Source organism: Leopardus geoffroyi, chromosome C3 (genome assembly GCF_018350155.1).
Source record: "Leopardus geoffroyi isolate Oge1 chromosome C3, O.geoffroyi_Oge1_pat1.0, whole genome shotgun sequence".
In the NCBI taxonomy this organism is placed as follows: domain Eukaryota; kingdom Metazoa; phylum Chordata; class Mammalia; order Carnivora; family Felidae; genus Leopardus; species Leopardus geoffroyi.
In genome coordinates this window covers 24376703-24397935 of record NC_059338.1, presented here as the reverse complement: position 1 = coordinate 24397935, position 21233 = coordinate 24376703, and the positions used below count along the sequence as shown (strand labels likewise).

General features: G+C 33.9%; 1 protein-coding gene and 1 long non-coding RNA gene across 13 annotated transcripts in view; one reads left to right on the top strand and one right to left on the bottom strand.

Annotated features, from left to right (window-relative positions):
- The window catches only part of LOC123586778, a 43786-nt gene extending 37994 nt beyond the window's left edge, over positions 1–5792 (bottom strand). The window contains exon 1 of the long non-coding RNA XR_006706949.1: positions 5728–5792. This is a non-coding gene — a long non-coding RNA (uncharacterized LOC123586778). The remainder of the gene's footprint in view (positions 1–5727) is intronic.
- The window catches only part of KCNT2 (potassium sodium-activated channel subfamily T member 2), a 363773-nt gene that overhangs the window by 136767 nt on the left and 205773 nt on the right, over positions 1–21233 (top strand). The gene's annotated exons all lie outside the window — the stretch shown is intronic.

The window sequence follows — 21233 nt, the reverse complement described above, 5'->3', positions numbered from 1 at the left end:
TGCCTATATTCGAACTCCAGCCTGTAGGAAGGAGGAAGAGAAGGAACAACTTGGAAATTGCATGCATAGTTTAGGCAAGAAATTTGGTCATATATTCATACACAGATGAAAGGGAGTCTCCAAAAATCTGGTCATGGTGGGAAACAGTATACCAGCTGAATATTGTGCTATCATGGAAAAGCAAAACTGGATACTGTGGAACAATAAGCCATCTCTGGCCCTGATAAGTCATACAAGTCCATATGTGCATCCTTTGTTTAAAACTCTGCTATGTTAGTTTGGAGCCCATGGGCAATTTACTTAATTTACCCAGCCTTTTATGCCACATTATTTATTTATTTATTTATTTATTTATTTAAAAAAAATTTTTTAATGTTTATTTATTTTTGACAGAGAGAGACAGATCATGAGCGGGGGAGGGGCAGAGAGAGAGGGAGACACAGAATCCGAAGCAGGCTCCAGGCTCTGAGCTGTCAGCACAGAGCCTGACGCGGGGCTCCGACTCACAGACCATGAGATCATGACCTGAGCCGAAGTTGGACGCCCAACCGACTGAGCCACCTAGGCGCCCCTTTATATGCCACATTATTAAATGAGGGTGATATTAATCACCCTGTAAGATTTTTGTTGTGCTTTTTTTTAAATGAGGACAAATTAGGAATGTCATACAATGTCTAATCAAGGATGTGGCATTTGGTGTGAACACTCCAAAATTTCATTTTTTTTTCTACTTCAAATGTCCTCTTTATATACGATGATTGAATTTTGTGAGTGCACAAAAACTAATTTGCTCTAAAATATATAAGCATCGTAACGTATTAATAATAATATAAGGCTTAACATGATGCCTAAAATATATATTTATTAGGAAATATGAGAGAATATTTTCCTCCATTATAACGTATTCAGACTTTCTGTACTTTCTACATATTTCTAATATCTGTTTCCTCTAGTTAGCTTCACTAAATTAAAAGTAATGGTAGCATCTCCCTCTTTCAGGGTACATTTAATACTTTATACTTTACAAATACGAGTGTGTGTGTGTGTATACACACACATATATATTATCTATGTATATAATGTTTTTTTTTTTTTTTTTTTTTTTTTTTTTTTACATTTTGGTGAGATTAGTCTTAATCAGTTGCTGTTACATTATGTCATAGAGCAAGACTGTCAGTGTTTTTCCAAAATCACAATTTTTAATACATAAATTTAAGCCCCTAAAGATTCAACAGCTAATAGTTGGTGAACTGGCTGTGTTGTTCATGAATCTCACAATCTTTAAAATTACCTGTTTGGGGAAGCTGCTATATAGTTTTAAAAATGTATCTTCTCTTCATCATTATTAACATTACAAAGAACTATCATTAAGCATCTGTCTACAAGAGACACATGCCAAACTGAAATAAAATTAAGCAGCTGACCCACTGTCTGTAGGGAATGTGCTCAGAATTGTTTTTCCTGTCATTGTAATGGAATTGGACTAATCTTTCCCCACGTCTGCTGTGTACCCCTCTTGATCAATAACGCACACTTCCAAGACAGCTGGGGATTGTGATTCAGCCTGTGTCTCTGTAACAAAGCAGAGGAAACTGGTACATCGGGAATTAAGCGCATGACTTTAGCTTAATTATCAACATAATCTAACCAATGACAAGAACTCTAATTTATAATGCATTTGGCATTTCTAATTTTACACTAGTAGATTTATTTTGCACCTACTTTGTTTCAAACTTCAATTTTTTATTTGAATATGTATGTTTGGATATTTTTATATTCTTTCATAGAGCTGTAGCATAAAGAGCTGTATTATGTTAATGGATGTTTCATGTTTTAGTCCAATGAAAACAATTCAGTATACATCCTCAGTCTTACTTCAGGAGAAAATAAATCCATTTATTGTTTAAAAATGTGACCTAGTTAAAATTTTTAACATGCTTACTTAAGTCAGCACTGAATATTATATATAAGTGATGAGTGAATTGCTAAATTCTACCTGAAACCAATTTTACCATATATGTTAACTGACTAGAATTTAAATTAAAAAAGTATTTGTGATTTTCTTGTGAATCTTTGATTAATACTTATTTTAATGTTCGATGCTGAAGTTCTTGAATTCTGTTTACTGATTTAACTCTTAAGGTAAATAGCCACGTGGGAAGTGCACAGTCAGAAAATAAGTACTGAAGTTTGGAGAAAGTATTAAACCATGTTCTAATGGTGTTATCACCACTGTGATATTTGGTTACTAGTTTTGTTTGGTCAGATTTGTTTTGCTTCATTACAAATGAATGACAGAAAGTGCATTTGTCTGAGGATCTGACTAACAGCCCCCAGGTTTGTATTACACTAGAACATATAGAAACCTTTTTGTCCCAACTAAATTTTGCCTAAGCGGGCAGCCAGATGTTAGGCAATTAGGATTTAGACCATCATTGAGTTATGAGGGTAATGTATAGTTATTTTCAGGCATACAAGAACTTAGAACGTTTGCTACCTACATATTATTAAGGAAGTACTACAGAAATGAGGCAAAAAAGGATAAAGGAAAAGGAAAAAAATATAGCTTATGAGAATCTGTGGAATATGAAGTTGCAACACCTTGGATGTTTCTCTGGGAAACCCTATTTTCACACTGAGTTTTATCAGAAGTACAGTTGAAGGCTTACCCAGGCAGAGGCAGAGACACGAGTTTTAATTTTTATGGCATAGGTACCTGGCCAAGGGTGGTTTTCAATTAGAAGGTGGGGTGAAGGAGTGATTGAAAACCAAAGTGGCCATGCCACAGTAATTCTCATGTTACAGATAAGAAACAGAGGCACAGAAAGGTCAAATAAAATGATGAACCTTAGATTATCTTAGGTCCACAAGTAGTAAGAAGCAGAGCTCAGATCTAGACCTAGGCAAATTTGTGCCAGAGCCCACCTACTTAACCACTGTAGTATTATTTCTTTGATATTCTAGAAGTCACGAATAAAAAAATAACCTAAAAAAAACCCAAAGAGAATTATGTTAATTTTCCCATTTCTTTTATTGTGACTTTTTAAATCACTGTTTGAAGTAGCATTATACTTTAGTAAGACATTAAGATGACGAACTCTTGGGTCGCCTGGGTGGTTCAGTTGGTTGAGCATCTGATTTCGGCCCAGGTGTTTTGATTTTGCAGTCCGTGAGTTTGAGCCCCGTGTCGGGCTCTGTGGTGACAGCTCATAGCCTGGAGCCTGCTTTGGATTCTGTGTTTCCTTCTCTCTACACCTCCCCCCCCCCCCCATGCTCTGTCTGTCTCTCTCTCTCTCCCTCAAAAATAAATAAACGTAAAAAATTTAGAAAAAGATGACAAACTCTTAATTTTTAGATATTTTTGATTAAGGACAGAAGAATATTTTAGCTATTGCTGTCTCTTTTGTGTGAATAATTAGTTGCCTCAAATTCAACAAGTTTCTAATCTTTTTTTTTCTTTTTTAACTTTAGCAAACATAAGTACAATACATTTAGATAAAATTACAACATATACATGACTATAATCTGTTTAAATTACTTTCATTTATCTGTTTATCCATCTCCCTTTCTGTATTTCTATGTATCTGTAGAGATGGGAATATATTCAAGTGATTATATATGGATATAAGAATTATGCATCATTTTTTCAGCTGTCTTCCATATACTTTCTGCTATGGTGTCAGTCTTCATAATGAACATGTATCCTTTTTTAAAACAAACTGTAGCAAAAATTAAGGAATGTAAAAAGTGACAACAAAATTTAGCACAAATGCCAAATGTAAAGATCACATTCAATATGATTTATGTGATTGATTTCCTTCCTTTAGTGAAGTGATTCTCATATTAAGTTTTTTAAATATCCAGATTCCCCATCTTTTTCTCCTACTTCTTCTTTGAGTCTCAATTTTTAAATTGAAGCCCTGCCTTGAACTTTTCCTGAAGGCTGTCTGAATAATGGGAGATGCCAAAACTTTGTGCTTCTCAGAGTTGGAAAAAAATGTTAAATGTTGAATGCTTCTTTAATTATCAGTGTTTCTTGGTAGATTTTCATGATATATAAGAACAGAGTCAGTTTCCCTTTCTTACCATTTTATGCCCAGCGTCTCTGTGGTTGGAAAATACAAGATGCTTAACAGACGTTTGCAGTAGACAGACAGTAACATTCAGGGGCCAGAATTCCAAAACAGTATCTTATCAATTGGAGGTACTTAAATATATTGTAAGCTAAGTATGTTGAAACCATATATTTGGAGAGGTTCCTTTAAATACCTTCTTTTCACAGTTAACTTTGCTGTGAGGTCATGGAAGGAATTAAAATCTAACAAGTGTAATCTATGAAGATATTCTAGGAATGTTTTATTTCTGCCAAGGAGATATAACTGGGTAGTAAAATGTCTACAAATTTAATTAAAAAGAAATACTCTTTGAAATAATTTTTATAAATTGCATATACACACCTCATAAATAATAATTTCAGATAAATCAGACTTTGGCTGTTAATTTTGTCTCCATATAATTTCTGAATTTACGTCTTGAGAATTTTTCTTCCTTCAACTTTAAAATTTGTGAGAGCAAAATAATTTAATAAAATTACTGAAAATACTACCTCCTATATTGAGCTCAGAAACAAATTGATTAAATACTAGAGAGCATTGCAATACATGCGCCATCATGCCGTTTTTTTCCCCGCATCATCTTTCAGGATTTTTGTTTCCTCTTTTATTTCTTTCTTTGGGTTTTTTTTGTTTAGTCACACTTTTGCTTCTCCCATCTGATCTAAATCCTGATCTTCTCCCAAAAAGTGTTCATCATTCATTTATTTTGAAACAAAGAATATGCAATTGTGGGCATTAGGGTATAGGTTGAGGTATATTGCAGTATATGTTGACCTCAGATTAATGGTTTATGGAGTGATTCGGTAATCTTATTTTTGCATAGACACAAGGACAATGCCCTGGAGCATAAGAACTTTCTTGAAACAATAGAAAAACTAGATTTATTATTACCTTAAAAACAACATTTCTCCCTAGAAAATGTAAAAATCCGTACAGCTCAGATATCTTAAATTCCATGGGAATATTAGGTTTTTGGCTGATACCCTGCAGGAAATGAAAATGATTATTTGGAACAATTTAATTGGTATTCATTCAATAAATACCAAAGTGCAAGTCGTGGGCTGATTTGAATACTAATATCTGAACTACAAGCATGAAATCAAAGTGTTAGATGCTTTTAGCACAGAATGCCATTACTAATTAAATTTTTCCAGTAACTGTGCACAGCAATAGGATTCATAGGGAGTGCACAGATATTTAAGGTTATTTATTTCTGCCACGTGACTTTTTTTTCTCTGAAAATATTTTATTGTACAAATTGACATTTACCAGGTGGTGACAAAGTTAACAGTCTCAGTATTTCCTTTCATTCAACTTAATGTTTTCCTTATAAAACTTGCCGAAGCTTGAAAGCTTGTATAGTAAGTAGTCCCTTGCTAATACACAGGAGATACACTCCAAGATCCCAGTGGATTCCTAGAACTGTGGGAAGTACTGAACCCTATATATATATTTTTTCCCTACATACACATGCTTATGATCAAGCTTAATTTATAAATTAGGCATAGTAAAGATTAACAATAGTAATGAAAAGAATAATTATAACAATATATTGTAGTAGAAGTTATGTGAATGTGGTCTGTCTCAAAATATCTGATTGTACTCTACTCACCCTTCTTCTTGTGATGATGTGGATGATAAAATGTCTATGTGATGAAATGAAGTAGGGCGAGTGGCATAGGCATTGTGATGTAACATTAGGCTATTGTTGACCTGACGTTATGACAGGATCATTTGCCCCCACTGTAGGTAGCTGAAACCTCAGAAAGCAAAACCACAGATAAGAGGGGACTGCTACATAACCAAATGTATAGTTAACATTTCAAAAGGCAAATTTTAAATAAAGTTTTAAAAAATGTTTATTTATTTATTTTTTGAGGAAGGGAGGGAGGGCGGAGAGAGAAAAAGAGCAGGGGAGGGGCAGAGAGAGAGGGAGAGAGAATTTCAAGCAGGCTCCACTCAGCAGAGCCGGATGCAGGGATCAAACTCACAAACCATCTAACTCACGAACCCTGAGATCAATGACCTGAGCTGAAACCAAGTGTCTGTCGCTCAACTAACCCAAGCCACCCAGGTGCCCCTTCAAAGACAAATTTTGAAGAGCACTAATTACAAGTGATTAGTAATTAAGATCCCTTTGTTATTATATATAGGGTCTAATTAAGCAAATCAAGTATGATTTTTCAGTCATTTTAAATAGGATAACATGAGAATCTGTATTTTAAATCCTAATTAAATGTTCAGATTTTCTTTTAGAATTGCATAACACTGAAATTATTTTGTATGGATCTGTGTCAAAGATAACACTTTAGAATGTTTTGTGGGAAGCAGCCCTCCAGTAAACTCTTAAATCCAGCATTCTTTATGAAACGTTTAGAAAAATAAACTTTTTTTCTAAAAAAAAACTCCCCCAAACCCTTAAGCTAACATTGAAGCTTTTAAATTAACTGTATTTAATTCATTTACATTCTTTTAATATTTGGCATGAATTCTTATCTAGTATAATTTGTCAGTGCCTATCATATTTTTCTAGTTTTGAATATTGCCTTTTTTATGAAGAAGACATTCATTAACAAAATTATATACGATGCTGCAATAAGGTAGGTGTGACCCAGTTGCAGGTTGGTACTGAGATAAGATAGTGAGTCTCCTACTACATCTGTTTAGCTCTTACCATATCTGCATTGGGAGCTTGGTCATGAACAACTCCATAAACCATCCAAGTGTCCAGGGTCACATCTTACTTGAATGCTTATCTGTGCTAAGAGCCGAGGTCCATGGTCATTGCTGTGAATGGTGCACTTCAAGGCCATGAATTACCTGGAGCTCTCAAGCAATCAGTGAGTGCATTCTCCTCTGGGTTAGGACAAGCTGTATATGGAGTCATGTTACCTGCTGGCTCCTTAAGAATGATGTGTGAGCAACCTTGACAAAAAAGCAATAGCTTTATAATCAATTAAAAAGATTCTCCAGTCTAGTTCAACTTGTGCTTAAACTTTTTCACTTACCATGTGCATACACGGTGGTTCATCACACAGTTATCCTATTTTCTGCCACATAGTATGGACTTCAATTTCCACTTTAATGACAACTGTTGTCACACTCAGTGACAACCGAGTTCTCTACAACTCTGTGACTGTCTTCATTTAAGATGTGCTTGCTCTGTGGTATAAATGGTAAAAATCGTAAATTGGAACTATATAGTTCTGGGTTCATATTATGACCCCACGACTATACCTTCATATCACTTACTGTATGCTTATCCCTTTCACGCAGAGGGTAGATCTCATGTTAAGTGTTCTTACTGCAGAAAATTTTTAAAAAATAGAAGTGATACAGTTTTGATGACAAACTGGATGTAAGGTGTGGGAGAAAGAAAAATTGAAGGATGATTTTGAGATTTGCATTTTGGGAACTGACTGAATGATAGTGCCATGTATGAGGGTGAGGCAACCTGGAAGGAAACATAAAGAGGACGAGAAATAAAGAGTCCATCATAGCTGGGCTGCCTTTTAGAAACCTTAGTTAGGTATCAAATAGCCACTTGTCTATTTGGTAGTTAACATAAAAGTAAAAACTAGTGGAAATGCAGAGGGAACTTGATAAGAGTGTAATTGTAGCAGAAGATTTTAATAAAGAATCATATCTCCAAAATAGAGCCAAGAATTCTTTTTATTTTCACTTCTCCAAACATAGCCCTTCCTATACCATTCAACCCAGATGGTTGCCTATTTTTAACCACAGTCAACGTCAGAGCTTTTATAGTACATTCTCATTATAATAAAAGCATTTTCTTACCAGCGAGCAGTCAAATCTGTGCAGAATTCATACATCCTTTTAAACCACCACAAACTCTCTATTTTTTTCTCTTTTAAATTCCTCCTTATTTTTTCATCCTGTCTTTCCCTTCTTATTAATTCCTCTTCTTTTACCTAACTCCTTAAATTGCTTAGACACTTTTGCATTTCAACTGACTTTTAGAATCCTTATATTTGGGATCGTATATCGTTGTTGTTCTCCTCACAATTTCTTACTAGTAAATGCGTCAGATTATTTCATTGTGTTATGATTTGCTTTCTTTCTTGCCCATAATCATTGCCAATGTATTTTAAAATATTTTGATTCAGAGTGTTGAGAGACTCATTTTAGCATCATCTCCTTTCTCTAGATTCATTGCTTAAGCTGGTGTATCTCCTACTCCATGGTTATATTAACTAGCACCAAAGCTGTGCAGAGGTTATATAGAATATTTCTTTTTAAAAGTTTTATTATTTATTTATTCATTCATTCATTCATTCATTCATTTGAGAGTGAGAGAGTACACAAGCGGGGGAAAGGGGCAGAGAGAGGGAGAGAGAGAGAAAGAGAGAGAGAGAGAGTCAGTGAATATAGGGGAGAGGTGCAGGGGGAGGGAGAGAGAGAATCTCAAATAGTTACATGCTCAGTGCAGAGTGTGACCCAAGACCCTGACCTTGGGATCATGACCTGAGCGAAATCAGTAGTCAGATGCTCAACCCATTGGGCCACCCAGTAGCCCTATACAGAATATTTCTGACTACCCCTAGTAATCCAGTTCATTTGGTATTTAATACTCTTTTTTAGTTCCTGTCCATTGAGCCATATCTCTCTATATAAGTTTTTGGTATTTCTTTTTAAGATCTTGGTTTGCTAACAAATTAATTTAAGATGTTCTAAATATATCATTTGACTTTCATATGAATTTGTCCCCTCTGGTGTGTCTGCTTGCAAGGTGAAAACCACTTTTAATACCCTGCTTTACAATTATCTTTTGTATTGACAATTAAGCACCCAGTCATCTATTTTTTCAAGCCTAAAATATCCCCCAAATGCTTTAACTTTTCTCCCCAAGATATTTTGGTTTGTTTGCCTTTTACTAAATCTTTCTATTTTATAATTGTTAATTCAAACAGGACTCAGTGCTGAATGACCACCAAGATCAAGATAATTTATATAAACGTATTTTGTAAACTATAAAATGCTATTTAAACATAATGTATTTTTTATTGCCATAATTTAGAGGAAAGATTTGTAGTTTAGAGAAAAAATTGTTCTTCTTAGGCTTTATTTCTCACAGGGACATATGTGCGTATACAAGTTTCTGGAGGGACCTTAGGTAAAAAGATATCTTGGCTGCGTCACCTTGCGTGTGACTTTAACGGATAGTCTTTCAGCTTTAATTTAGTAATTTTGTCAGATAGAGAGAGAAAAATATTGTATAAATTTCAACAAAAGGCTTGAGGTAGTTTTAAAAGCAGACATGAAATTGGGTCTTCATAATAGGAGAAGAAACAACACATCAACATAATAAGAATGAAGTATAAATCTGATAGTAAGCTTGAAGGCAGCTGAGGTAGATGGAGAAATGTAATTGTATTTAGCTCTCTTTATGGGAAGGAAGAAATGACACAAATTTCTCAATGTAATCAATATCCTCCTCTCCCACTTCTTGAAAAACTCAAGAATCTCATTCTATAGGCAGAATGATAGACATTATATGTAAGTATAGAAACACAATAAATGTTATTTCTTATTAAAAATTTAAATGCAAAAATAGTAATGGTTTCCTGCTTATTGGCTTAGTGTTTCATATTTGTAATTGCTAAGAATAAAGATAAGTGCTATTGGGATACTCTGTTAAATGAAATTTTGAGCTAAATGAGTCTCATGATGTGTAAAAAAAAAAATAAAGGGAATAGCGTATTGATTGCGTACATTGAATTAAAAAAATGCTATCGTGTTGCTTAGTTAATTTTTTTCTGATGTAAAAAATACAGAATCAAAGATTTCCTTGAATGGTGGTACCTTAATTGCAATTTTAATTCCCAGTTTAATTTCTTTAAGTATAAATAATTTGATATGACAATGTTCTTAGCAGATTTTTTTTTTAACGGAAGCCATGGGAGCAAAATGTGTATTAGGTAAATGTCCACACAAGTCATGTTTTCCAGTAGATTTCTTTAGTTCAGAATGTGTCTTGTCCTTCCAAAACTGTTCTTTGAACAAATATCATTGATCAGGAAAGCAGTTGTAATTTCCAGTGGAAAAAAAAGGATGATTATTTACCTAGGAGACCATTTTACACAGATAACTGGTGTATTTGACCTCATCTTATGAACAATTAAATGCACCATCAATGGAAATGTTAGCTGAACGTGCAAAAGAATCAATCAGATACTTCTCAAGAGTGTTCTTACTCACATATGGTTATATTTGTTTATTACAGAATTATCTGGATATTATACTGTATGAAATAGACTGTGAGTAGAGTATGAAGCAGAGTGTTCTTACTCACATATGGTTATATTTGTTTATTACAGAATTATCTAAATATTACACTCTATGAAATAGAGTGTGAGTAGAGTATGAAGCAGGCATATGTTTACTTAGTAGCCATCTCTTACAAAGAGGAAATTTTCCAATTGATTTTAAGCAGTGATTAAATATTATAAAAGTAAATGTGCTATCATTATTGCAAACTTTTCATGACAGATTAGCATTACATTTTAAAAGCTGGGTTCAAATAAATTATTATATAAAAATAAGAGTCACTTTTGCTCTGAGAGTAATTCCCATTCCTTACAGTGTGAAGTAACATGGGAAGCTCTATTCTGTTTTATTTTTAGTGACTGATTAAATTTGGACTATTTCAGATAGAATGAGATAAAGCTTTATTTTGTGCCTTATTTAATTTCCAGAAACTGTTGAGCAGAGACAGAATATTAGGGATTAGTTTTGTTATGTGGTAGCAACTAGCAGTACATCCCTGTGGGAACATGTTAAATGAGTGTAAATCAGCTTAAATTAGTTGATATCTATTTGGTGCTCACATTTCACATGAGCAAGGATATATAAATAAGTGTTGTTGGGGTCAAGAATGTTCTGTCTTCGGAACGCCTGGGTGGCTCAGTTGAGCGTCTTTGGCTCAGGTCATGATTTCATGGGCTGTGGGTTCGAGCCCTGCGTGGGGCTCTGTGCTGACAGCTTGGAGCCTGGAGCCTGCTTCGGATTCTGTGTCTTCCCCTTCGGATTCTGTGTCTCTGACCCTCCCCCATTCATGCTCTGTTTCTCTCTCTGTCTCAAAAATAAATAAACATTAAAAAAATTAAAAAAAAAGAATGTTCTGTCTTATTCTAGGTTCTTGTAGCTGAAGTAAGAATCAAATTGACATAATAGAGATTAGCAGGAGAAAATCAAATTTAATTTAGTACGTACAGGGAATCCACATAGACATGGAAGTTCTAAAGGCAGTCAGGAAAAATGAGGTATATATGTTATCCTGAAATAAGAAGGAGTGGGAAGAGGTCTGGAACTTCAAAGGGAGAGAATGCAATTCACAGGAAAATAAAACAAAGTGAATATATGGTAAACGAATGTTTGCCTTACCATAGATGCATTTTTCAGATAAAACTTATTTCTGGTAAACACTTATTTTGGGAAAGAGCCCCAATGTAGATTTTTTTGTGCAGTTAAGGGAGGGGCAAAAGTTTCTCTTGAGACTGTAAGGTCTCAGTTGTCTTTAGCTCAAAGTACTACATATGCCAAGTGGCCCAACTTGGCTCCTACACTGTTTATCTTACTAATTTCTTGAAAAGTAAAAAAATAATGTGAAATATAATACTAAGTCTCAAACCTTTCCTGGAGAGAATTTGGATATATACATATTTTATTTTATGAACTCTAAGTAGGTACATATGTTTAAATGCGTAATGGGAATTAATGGTGTGTAAAGCTAATATTTTATTGGCTAGGTACTTCACTTTTAAGAACTGAATCAGGTAAAAAAGTTCAAGGAAAAAAAGAGTAAATGGCAGAGAGGCAAGAGCTCACAACTTAGAAAGTGCTTGAGGAGTGAATTTTGTAGCTTTTTTACGTCCATTATTTCTCTGTTCACAACTCTAACTTCACTAGGATGATTTGCATTGGTAGTGTCTTAAAGTGCTTTGTCAGTCTGGAGACTAAGAGTCTAGTGTGAATATAGTTGCTGCTTGGAGCAGGAGTAACCACTCAGGATATCAGTAGACTTTTATTAATGAGCTCAACAACTACTCCATTTGATCACATCATTCATTCTCTTGCCTAAAGTTTTTCATTTGTGTCTTCAGGATAATGTAAAATCCATGGTGTTGTATATAAAGTGATTTATAATTTGTCCCTGCCCACTTCACTGGCCTCATCTGCCCTTATTTGTCTTACTCTAAAGGCTCTCCCGCTCACAGTTGGTTTTTTTAATGCCAAAATTTTCTTTGCAACTTGTAGAAGTTATATTGAACTGTTCATGACCTGATTATGAAGCCTTTCCTGTTGAGAATACCTTTTATTTTAAGTAAACTAATGGTTAGGAAGAAGTGCAAATAAAAAGGAAAGCAAAATAGATATTGTGATTTTTTTGGCTTGTTTTTGAAAATTAAATCTTAAAAAAGGAGGAAAAAGGAATATGATTCTTGGAACTATTGACCTTTTTCTATTATTCTGTTTCTGGGAATGAAGTAGAGACAGGTTTAGAAAGGATCTCTAATGTCACGGTAGAACTCAGAAAGCCAGTGTAAGTCACTGACTTTAATATTTCCAATATTCCAATATTAAACATTAACAATTTACATGAAGAATCATTTAAATGCACATGGAGGTTATGAGCATGTCTGTGGGCATGTGAAGCCCATATATACATACTGCATAAATGCATGCACACACACATATGCAGATATACACACTCTTTTTATGTCCTCATCCTCTTCTATAACATTTCACTAAATGATGTATTTTCTCATTGATCAGACCTTGGCTTTCTAATTTTATTTTATACTTTTCCACTAGGAATACATTATATATTTTAGCTATATTTTCTGTAATCCCATAAATATTTCAGTGTAGTGTGATATATTGTCTATAACAATTAAGAGATAGTAATAAGCGTGTGAAGGACTCTAGTGAGGAACCCACTCCCAGGCTATCATCAGTTCAAACATCAATATCAGAATCCTTATATATGAACAAAAGTGGAATTAAAAATATTTTCCAAGGTGTATAGTTGGCAAGAAAGTATTGTTTGGTCTTATCTGCTCTTGCATAATTGGATCATAAGAATAACCAAGCCTAACCTTGCAGGGAGTGGTCATGTGGGTCTTGAGACCCTTTCAAGAGTGTTCCCACTTGGGGCGCCTGGGTGGCTCAGTCGGTTAAGCGTCCGACTTCGGCTCAGGTCACGATCTCGCAGTCCGTGAGTTCGAGCCCCGCGTCGGGCTCTGGGCTGATGGCTCAGAGCCTGGAGCCTGCTTCCGATTCTGTCTCTCCCTCTCTCTCTGTCCCTCCCCCGTTCATGCTCTGTCTCTCTCTGTCTCAAAAGTAAATAAAACGTTAAAAAAAAGATTAAAAAAAAAAGAGTGTTCCCACTTAACAGAGGATTCTGTTGTCTGATTCCACCAGCCTATTAGCTGAACCTGCCCTTAGTATATTTTCACATTTTTTGTTGGTATGAACCTTTCTTTCAGTGTATTTGTTGTTATGCACAGAAAGAACAGGAACCTCTTTGATCTTACAGAACAGGAATGATTGTTTTAGGTGGCAGAATTTGCTTTATGACTTGCTCTCTCTGTTTAATGTTTGGTCGCAAGGTTGTTGGGGAGTAGGGTCTGATGCCTCCACTTTGCCTCTTTACGTTGGAAGTTACAGATGAGCACCTCAAAGAACCTGATAATTGTGAGCCAACAAATTGTCTTAGGTCAGTTTTTATGGTTCTAGTTACAACTTTTATATTCATCTGTTTCTTTGACATACCCTCTTAGACTCCTCAATGTAAGTATGTCCAAAGGCAAATTTATGCTATTTCTTTTCCAAATTGTCCACATCTCTGAAATAGCAACTACTGTCCATTCTTTGGGGGCAATTCCAAAGAATGGAATCATTCTTAATGCCTCCTATTCTGTGACACAACACACAATCAACAGATCCCACGGATTTTATCTCCTTAGTATCCTGCAAATCTATCCATTTCTATTCCTCTCAGTCATCACCTTACTCATCTAAACTATCAGAACCTCTTTACAACAAGTGCTGTTATAACTGGTTTACCTATGTCCACTCTGGTTCCATTCCAAACCATTCACTGCATGGCAACCAGAGTTTCCTTTGTGAAATGTAAATATAATTGTGTGACTGCTTGCTAATGCTTGTTAAAAGTTTTCCATGTGTCTTGGGATGAACACAAAACTTCTTACTTAATATGTCCTAAATTTCCAGTACAATCAGGATTCTCCTCATCTTTTCATTTTCATCTCACATCCTTGATTTTTCCTCTGCTCAGGAGTCCTACTTTTTTTCCCTTACTATTCCCATCACACTAACCTTCTTTATCCTTATAATATTCTACCTTATTTTTCTTTGCAGAGTAGAATCTGTCTTCTCTTTTTTTTTTTTAATGTTAATGTAAACATCACTTTGTCATTTATGTCCAGTCCACCTGATTATGTCACATTCAGGATTACAGGAGAGCATAGCAAGGCAGGGGCAAAAGGGCTCTCCTGTTAAATTTATGTATATTTAGGTTAGTCGTCATTTTCTGTCTCTTTCACTGGACTCTAATTTCCACAAGGGACCAGTCATGCCAGCTTTTCCATACCACCGTCTCCCCTAGTACCTAATTCTTTGCCTACCATGTAGTAACACCTAATAAATAGGTGAATAAATTCATGTGAAACTTTTTCAAATGTATATGATCTACAATAGAGCAAAAATAAAATGATAAGCACTTTATTGGAGATTCAGGAGAGAAAAATCCTGAGTTTTCCAGGAAGCAAGAAGTGGTAAATAAAACATTTTTATCTATTAACAGGAATGTGAGATGATTAAGTACCACCTTGTCTTTATTTACTGTCTTATCAATTCTGTTTTAAAAATATGAAAATATAATAGCATTCTGCTGATGTTACAGGTTTTTATTGTTTTTTTTTCCCTTAACGGTTTCATTTCTTAACATTAGAGGCTCCTAAAATGAGAGTTACAAGAACATGATCATGATTTTACCTGATTCTTGACTAAGTTTTGTCTCATTTTCACCTCGCTAATCTGTTTTACTCATCTCTCATATCCCACTGCCTTATTTCTTTGTCTACTTCCTTCACAATTCACACTAGAAAATACATTTTGTATTGAGACCCAGTACACATTTCTTACTAAATGATTATAGATGAATATGAATATATGCTCAGTGCAGCATATAACCTGAGGAACACAGAACAAAACACTACGTGATTATAGTTCCATCCTTCCTGCCATGAACAAAAAGACCCTACTTCCATCTGATGCATTATCATAGTAATGGCCCATAGGCTGATGCGTCTATGAGTAATGTATGAAGACTGTTCCCCAGATGCTTTTATTTTGCTTAAATCACTAATGATGAAAGGAGAGGAAATGAATTTAATGTAATTTTGTTAAAAGAAATATATTGAATCAGAATAGTAATGGACAATGTGGAATCCCTTTAATTGAAGTGTTTAATATAAGAAAGAAGACTTACCGCTCTGTTATGGTTGGCGTAGCCTTAGATAATTTCTGCCTCATATCCTGGTGATCTTTCTTTTACTAGGTGAGTCAGAAAAAAATACTTTAAAATATGTAAGTTAACATGTTAGCTTTTTCCTAATGGAAGAATATTTAGTTAAAGTGAAAATTTCAAAATTAATACATTGTATTAGCTTTTTTATTACCAAGAGTATTTATAACTTTAATGCTTGGTATGGTATATATTCTGGCTCTATGCATTTAGTGCAAAATGGGGCATAATCCTTTTTGTGTGTGTATTAATGTGGTTATGGCTTTTTTACCTAAGTGTTTGAATAGTTTCTTTAAAATTATTCTTAATGAGATTTAACAGTATTTTAGTTAAGAAAAAAGAATTTTAAATTCTTTTTAATGAGATACAGTTTGGAGTCCTCCTTTCCATATGGCATGCTCAATTTGGTGATGCACATTTCAAATAATCACAGCATTTATGAGAAAATTTGTCCTATTCTTTTAGCTTCTTTGTCAGCAGAGAGAGGAAGCTTCTCTGCTTATCCAGTACTCAGTATGATCGCTGTTGTCCTGTATTTCTAAACTTTGTCAGGTATGTTCAAAGTTTAGATTTGTAGGAAGTCAGCAAAGACCAAGGAATGATGATTGAGGCTTATTTATTCTTGTGGATCTAAGGAAGGAATGGTAGGTCATTTGAAACTGCATGTTTACAGGTTTGTTAGCAGTCTTAAATTGTGATTAAGATAGAGATGGAGAACTTAAAATTATATGTTTTGATTTCCATTAAGAAAAAGTAAACAAAAAACCAAAAAAAAAAGAAAGAAAAGAAAAATGAAAAAACCTCAGGGCCTGACAGTTTCATTGTGAAATTCCTTCAAGGAACAGTTAATCCAGGGTGATATAATTCAGGGCATGGACAAAGATAAAAAATTACCCAAATCATTTAATTATTAAGCTAAACTGATTCTAAAATACTGAGACAAAGCACAAACTATGAGCTAATGTTCTCCTAGTTGAGTTAATAAGACCCTAATCCTTTGAGATACTCTGTCAAAACTAAGAATTTTGGCAGGTGTGTTTCGTTAATCTTATGAAAATTATTCTACTCTTGGAGATCCACAATAAACATTAACTCATTAAAATGATCTGGAAGGTCCTTTACGAAATAAATAAATATGTTTAACCTAGAGTTGCCAATTTTTTTTTTTCTGATAAATATGGGTTTAATGATACATTGTTCTTCACACAGATGGCTACAGAGGGTTTATAATCCGGGCTATATAGCCATGCAACACAGACCAATTAGCTGAGTGGCTTACTAGATACAGTGCTAGATTGGCTTTTGAAGGAATTTATGTTGAGATACAGAAATATATACCAAGGTCACTTTCAAGAGATAGATATAAAATTCCTATAGTAGTAAATTGACAGACTAAAAACAGAAGTTTACATTAGAAACTAAATCAAAACAAAATAAAATATCAAACAAGCAAAAGGGCACTTACTAAATATTAATTACCTTAATGATAGATAGGAGTAGAATAATACTAATAACATCATATATATCCTCTATCATTTGTCTAGTAATAGAAAGTGAATATTGTAATAGATTCAACCTCTTAAAAAATTAAATAATTTTCTCCTCTCTCCACCTGCAAAGTTTTCCCTAATATTTTTTACCTTATAACTTTTTATCTATTGCCTTTATCTCCTGATGTCTATAGGTCATACTGGAAAATCTACAAACATTGGTTGAAAATCAAATAAAACATTATACCTCTCAAAAACTGTATTTGTTTCATATGGTTTGAGTCATGTAGTCAATCTCTTATCCTTATTGATTGTGAAAGTTTTAGATGACATGTAATTCCCAAGGGTATTTTTCTGTTTTTCTGTATATTTAGTGTGTTTGTGGTAATCAAGTTCTGAGCAGGTATTTAAGGATGTATTTTGTCCTCTAGTCTGCATAGTTTAAGTGCTTGGCCACTTTGATTCAGAAAATCTTGCTAATGTACCATGCCATAAAATTCCTTAAAGATTTTTATTCTGTAACAGTCATTTTTATTTTATTTTTTATTCTTTTTAAGTTTATTTATTTTCGAGAAAGTGAGCAAGCAGGGGTGGGTCAGAGAGAGAAAGAGAGGGAGAGAGAGAGAGAGAGAATCCCAATCAGGCTGCACATTGTCAGCACAGAGCCGGACTTGGGGCTCCAAGTCACGAACTGAGAGATGATATAACCTGAGCCAAAACCAAGAGTCAGGTGCTCAACCAACTGAGCCACCTAGGTGCCCCAAAAGTGATTTTTAAAACAGACATCATCACAAATGGGTATTCATAAAACTATATTACATTAAGGTAGAAATGGCTCTGTGAAAGTTTTGAAAGTCCAGTTTAAGCTATTGTGAATATCAACCACAATTATGCAAAAACATAAACACATGCATGGCAAAAATTCTCTACTTTACAAAATGCATAGTTTCAAAAATAGGTGTATTTAATCTTCGTAAAATAGAAAACCTATAAGTTATATATAATTAAATATCTATTTAAATAACAGCGAATATGGGGATGCCTGGGTGGCTCAGTCAGTTAAGCGCCTGACGTCGGCTCGGGTCATGATCTCAAGATTCGTGAGTTTGAACCCCGCATGGGGCTTTGTGCTCACAGCTCAGAGCCTGGAGCCTGCTTTTTATTCTGTGTCTCCCTTGCTTTTTCTACCCCTCCCCTGCTTGCTTGCTCACACATGCGCACATTCTCCCTCAAAAACAAATGAACATTAAAAAAGAATGGTGAATATGAATGTATGTGTAAAAATAATATAAGAAGAGCAAATTTTGTTGGTATTTTCCCCCCTAAATACTAACATTTTAACATTCAAATCATGAATATTCCCATATGATGATATACTTAGTAGTTACCTAGGTCAGTGAGTGAACTATATAAATAAATACAGATTTTATATACACACACACACACACACACACACACACACACACACACACATATATACACACACACATATATATATGCAGGCTTAATTAATTGTATGAAAATTCTTTCATTCAGGCAATCTCAGAGATAACTTGTCCTTTTTAAAACATGTCACTAGCCTGTTATTGACATTTTGGCTGAGAAATAGTGCTTAATCTTTTTTTTATCTTGACTGCATTACCAAGAATTAGTTGTCAGTTTCCGTAAATGATGATAGTGAACCCTCCAAAGGTCAGCTAATATCAGCATGACTCTGGTCTTTGTAAATAGTTAAATATTATGAGTTTATTTTGCAAATTGCCTAACTTTTCTTTTTCGAAAGTTGAGAGTTGCAGGTTTGAGAAAAGATTGGACAAGATTACAGCTACTCTCATTAATTCATGGATGATTGTTTGCTGCTAATAACTCTGTTACTAACTCCATAGTAAAGAGGAACAGACATGCTACTTTCTCAACCCCAGTCTCTTTCCCCATAGTCTATGCATATACTGTGTTTATTTTTAATGTTTATTGATTTTGGGAGGGGGCGAGAGAGAGAGAGAGAGAGAGAGAGAGAGAGAGGGAGAGAGGGAGAGGCAGGCAGACAGAGACAGACTACAGGAAGTGGCAGAGAGGCAGGGAGCAAAGGAGAGAGAGACTCCTAAGCAGGTTCCATGCTATCAGTGCAGAGCCCCACGTAGGGCTTGATCTCACGAACTGTGAGATCATGACCTGAGCCAAAATCAAGAGTCTGATGCTTAACCAACTGAGCCACCCAGGCACGCCATGCACTGACTATATTGCTCTAATAGTACATTTATTTTTTTGTCAAGTGAAAAACAAAGGCTTTATATCTATTTTGTGTAGATAGTTGATTCTTATATTTGACTCATTTTTGTGCTTTTAGTTCTTTTATGCTGGGCTGGAATTTAAATAAATACATTACTAAATAAATTACTAAATAAATAAATAAATAAATACTGAATTCATTGAGCATTATTATGTGTCAGACATTTCACTGAGCATTATTAGTTCATTTTATTCCCTTAAGAACCAAATGAAGAAGTTAATATTATTACATTTACTTTCCAGTTGAGGATAAGGTTTAAAAAGATTAAGTAATTTACCTAAGTTAGCATTAATCGAGTTATAAGTTAAATGTTTGATTATTAATTTATGGTATGATTATTAGCAATATTATAAAGTTGGGGTTAAAATCATTCACTTTAGATTTAGAAGCTCTTTTATGTAGATGACGGTGTTGTATTCATATCTACATCTGTATTATACAGTACAGTGCTGTATTTTAGTAAACCATCCATAAATGTATTTGTATGAATACACATGACTTACCTTTATGAGTAAGGTTACCCTTTTTCTGTTATGAAACATTTAAGTTTTATAGCACCTATTGGTTTTATATAAATCAGTTTGTTTCTTATTTAAAATTTACAGGTATTTTTAAGAACATAGAAATTTTAAGAAAATCATATTAATTTGCATTTTTCCATTTCAAAATCAATGAGTATAAATGAATATGAGTAATTTTTATGTGGATTAACTAAACAAAGATAAATTGAACATGGTGTGACATTGTTTTATTTTTTCCATCTTAAATTGGAATAAAATATTTAATTTCAAATGTTCAGGCAGACAATACAGAATAATAAGCAAAATTTTTGTTACAATTAGATATCCACTAAAATTCTAATCAAGACTTTTTGGTTTTAATGTTACGGCCCAGTCACAAAACAATTTTAAATTTGATTACTATAAAATTTAAAGGCAGGAGTGTTTATTTACATCTATCAGCTATGCTTATTTAGTTTTAAATTCTGCATTGCTAAATTCTTCCATCACTTTCAATTCAAGATATAATTTAAATAGTTTAACTGAGTCTTTGACTGACTGAAAAGATGTATCTCTAATGATAAGGCAAAATAGGATATTTTTATTATCAATGTGGACTATTTGAGCACATTCTTAGATTTAGTTTATCAGAAAATCTGCACCCATCATTAAAATCACTTCTGGGTACAGGCACAAAATAATAATTAACTGAAATTCATCAATTATGATCACGGAGAAGAGGCAGTTTTTGTTTAATAAGAGCTCCAAAGACATATATAAATGAAGTAAGATAACGATCTATATTAAAACAGTTATAATCACTAAATGGTTTCAGATCCTTAGCTAGCATGTTGTAGCATTCATAGTTCTTGGAAAAATAGCTGATATTTAAATAAAATATTAATGTTTATGAATAATGCAAATCAAAAGTATTTCAGTGCTGTATTAGCCTTAAGAATTATATGATAAAGTAACAATAAACTATCTGTGTATCTATCTATCCTGAAGATACACTTTTTTTCTTTAATTGAAGTACAGTTGACACTGAAGATATATGTCTTTCATTCCTTCATAAAAGGAGCTGAATTACTGTTTGGAAAGATAGCTTAAATGAATGATCTAAAATTATTTTTAGTTGAATGATTGACATAGAACACTAATATACATTTTTATATTTCTTAACTTCAAACTATTGCTAGATGTGTTACTATAACCAAAATAGATTATAATAAGTTGGCAGATACTCTTAACATTTTCCACATGTTC